Here is a 4,088-nt window from a genome sequence, read left to right on the forward strand (position 1 = left end):
AAGGGCTGGGCGCCCGCACAGCCTCACATGTGCGCCCGCACAGAAGCCGTACAGTACCCCGCGCACAATAGATAGCTTGGCTTCTTGATATCCTCTTTCTTTCGGCATTTAATACCTACTAAACCAAAGCATGGAAATCAAAATAAAAACAAAGCGAGAAGACTAAGAGAAGGGAAGATAAGATAGAAAAGGAAAGAGGAAAGAGGAAGCAAAACTAAGTAAAAATGCTTAGAAAAAGGGCCAAATAAGCGCAAATGAGGGGAGAATCCTTAGAGGAAAAGGATAAAAGAGTGGCATAAATGCCACTCATCAAAATCCCCCACACTTGCCTTTTCCTTGTCCTCAAGCAAGGAAAATCGGAACGAAAAGACAAACATAACATGACAAGGTTTTCGCAAAACCAATCAAACCTCAAGGTAATGGGATGCTCAATTTGGACTCATTTGCAAATAAATGCACCAAAGAATACTTATCTTTCTCGATTCAAGGAGGGAAAGCACGTTTCAAGATGCTCAAGGTTGAAAAAAACAAACCTAAGCTAAGCGTAGATAACTAATGATTTCATTCTCCGCCCTAGCCCCAACTAAGACGATCCGCGTTCTCTCCACTAGCTTTAATTCATCTCCTAGCTAGCTCCTCATGGTTCCTCGAGGGAACCAGAAAAAGAAAATTTTATGTGGAGTCATATGGTCATCCCGACATCTTAACTATGCATACTCTCTCCATAGGGTTGAAATCTATCTCTCTCCACCGTCCTTTGACCACGCCCTTCTAGAATCCAAGGTTCTTAAGTAGGGTTGTAATGTCATGGCTAGGGGTTATGGTTGGGAAACAATTTGAAAAATATTGTGGCAATTCCTAAGTGAAGCGTAAGAGTGGCCATCTCTTAAGAACATCCTAAGAATTGAACCTATTCTTCAAACTCACAAACTTTCAAAACAAACCCAACACATTACTTTAATCTTTTTCATTTTTTTTTTTGCTTGGTTTTCATGAGTTTCAAGTCCTTTCAACTTTCTTGCCAAGCCTTTTTGCGTACTATTTTCATGAATAGCCTTTCAAAACCTTATTTGAATCAAATTACACAACTTTCTTGCTCAATTTCAACATTATCAAACTCGAACCTCACAAGCCAATGCTTCACTAACTACAAGGGTTGGTAGAACATAGGCCGATAGGTTCGTAATATGGCTAAGTCAAGAAAGGGTAAATAAGGCTCAAATTGGTTAGCAAGAGGGTGGATGTAAAAATGAAAACCAAATTTGTAACAAAACACAAAGAAAACAAAGAAAAATGAGAAGAATTGCCCTCTTCCTCCTCTAGAGTTATATGGTCACGATCTTGGGAGCTAGATGCCAACACAAAGATAAAGACATGCATAGTTAAGGATCCTAAGTGCCGCTCACAAGAATGATGAAGGCTAGAACAAATGACGCTCACACGGGATAAGAAATATAGCAAATACTAACCAAGGGAATCCTATCCACCATAGAGAGCAACACCATCTTACCACTTTCCCGTGAGATAGGGGTTCAAACGTCCTCAAAAGTTCTAAACCGGGCTACCTTAGCTTACAATGTGTCTAACTCAACCCAAAGCATTCTCAAACCGTGCAAACCCTCATCAATTAGGAAGATAAGCATTCAAAGACACATCGAGGCAAACCAATCCAAAAGAGTGAGCAAATTACACATCAAAAATCATTTCAAATTGTCATAACTATGCTTGTTACACAAAAAGGGAAAAACAAAACAAAAGAAAGAAGAAGAAATAAAAAAGTTTCACATACGAGGCATATAATTCAATTAAATCCCAATCGTCATACAAGTGATCGTTCGATAACAACATCAACGATCCCAGGTTCCATAGAACCAAAAGAAAACATCCTCGAATTATTCAACTTCTTCCTAAGCTAAACCTAAGCTAAACACCCAAGGAAAAAGAAAATAAAAGAGAGGAAAGGTCTCACCGAATGACGCTTGAAATGAAGACAAGATAAATTATGCAATCTCACCGAGGGGGGCTCGAATTGCCCTTTGACTTCCTTTATCTCCATTTCCAAGCTTCAAAAGTAAGCCAAAATGAAAGAAACTACTAAGATGAAACAAAAATAAAATAAAAAGTTAAAAAAAAAATCAAAGAAAGAAACTAAGAATTTAAACAAAATGAAGAAATAGAAATAAAATAAAATAAACTAAAAGAAATTTGGATTAAGGGAAATTTGGACTATCGGGAGTTTGGATTTTTCCTCATGGGAGCATCATCACCTACACAAACACTTGAAAATTCATTAGCAAACACTTATCAAAATCACCCAGGGACATAATCATCACAATAAAGCAAATAAATCAACATCAAAACATGATAAAGCCAACCGAGCCATGAGAGCTCTACCACCTACAATGAAATCCCCCCACACTAGCATGAAGACAAGCCTTCCCCCACACTATAAAAAAAAACATCCCTTTGCCTCTTACACACCCCCCCCACACTAAAACAATGCACCGTCCGCGGTGCGCCAAATTAAAAATATTGGGAGGGGACAAAGGGGAGAAATAAAGAAAAGGGGGGGCTAGTGGCCACTAGGGCCGGCTTCGTAAGAATCTCCTTCATCCTCGGTTTCATAAGAGAAACCGTCCGGAGGGATGCCGTGTGGGTCCCAACCACCGGAGTAACCCGGAGGCCAACCATAGTGACCTCGAAAAAGGTCTTATTACCATTGAGGCAACAAGTTGAAAGGGGCGGGAAGCTGAAGAGGGGATGGGTGGGTAGGGTCGACATATGGATAGCTGGGGTCACCCTGAAAATCACTCCCTCCGGGGGCACGATAATCGTACCCAGTTTCCGTCGGGTAGTCTACCCGGGGAACACCGTGGGAGGAGGGCCCTTGCCAAAAGGGCCAAGTAGGTTGTGATACCTGCCACCTAGGGACCGGCCCTTGTTGGGGTGGCCAATGGGGGTAGTTTACCGAGGGGTTGACCTCACCCCTATCCTTGGCCGCTCCATAAAGAGCTTGGGTTTGCAGAAACATACCCTGCTGGTTCTTCATTATGCTTTGCATGCCAAGTTGCATGCTCATCATTTGCTGTTTAAGGCTACTCATGCCTTGATGATGTTGCTGATGATGTTGTTGTTATTGTTGCTGTTGTTGCTGTTGTTGTTGCTGTTGTTGTTGTTGTTGGCCAACTTCCATATTCCTTAAGCCACCCAGAGCACTGGGTAGCACACCATTATCTCGCGAAAAATCTTCCATACATTCCTTGCATTTCGCTCCAGGGATGTACGACTGGGGTATGGCAAGATACAATGGTGCTCTCTGTCAACTATCCAGGCATGAAAATTGTTGGCATCTGAAGTTCCTTGGAGGAACCCGACCTTCTCATCTGCTGAATGTCGATGAATAGATCTTTGTCGGCCCCCACTTGAGTGCACGAAGCGAAGAAGCGTTCATAGTTGAGCTTCTTCGCAATCCTGGTAATCATCCCACCGAGGGCAATTTCTCCTGTCTTGTGGTCCGACTTGATTGCCTCGCAGCACAAGACGAACCAATACCCCATATTGAGCCGCCCTTTCAATTCCTCCCTAGTGGCTACCCACAAAGTAAATAGCTCCTCATGAGAGAGCTTGCTCAAATCCTGCTTGTTAAACACCGCAAACCCCAGAATGCGGTGTAGAATAAGGAGCACAGGGTGGATAATATGGTTGGCCACCGAATACCTTGTGTTGAATTCTTCAAAGTCAGTAATCGTTTTCCACCATCTAAATGCATTATACTCAGGGAACAGGCTCAACGAAGGGGCAAGGAGGTCCGCCTCGGGGTTTAGATCCAACAATACATTAAGATCACTCAGAGTCATAGAGTGCCGGTTGTTGAACAATTGAAAGGAAATTTGGAAGTCGTTCCCAAGAGGCTCTTTTTCAAAAGAGGCCAAGAATTAGAAATTTGGCTCCTTATAAGTTCGGTATTGATGTTTGATGAACTCGCTCATCCCCAAGTTATCAAGGAGCGACCTTATATCGTCATCAATCCCTAAAGCTCTCATGGAGCGTTGATCATAGTGTCGGGAGGGATTTAACTTTCGGTCGTG

This window comes from Chenopodium album, chromosome 5, assembly GCF_948465745.1.
Source record: "Chenopodium album chromosome 5, dcCheAlbu1.1, whole genome shotgun sequence".
Taxonomy (NCBI): domain Eukaryota; kingdom Viridiplantae; phylum Streptophyta; class Magnoliopsida; order Caryophyllales; family Amaranthaceae; genus Chenopodium; species Chenopodium album.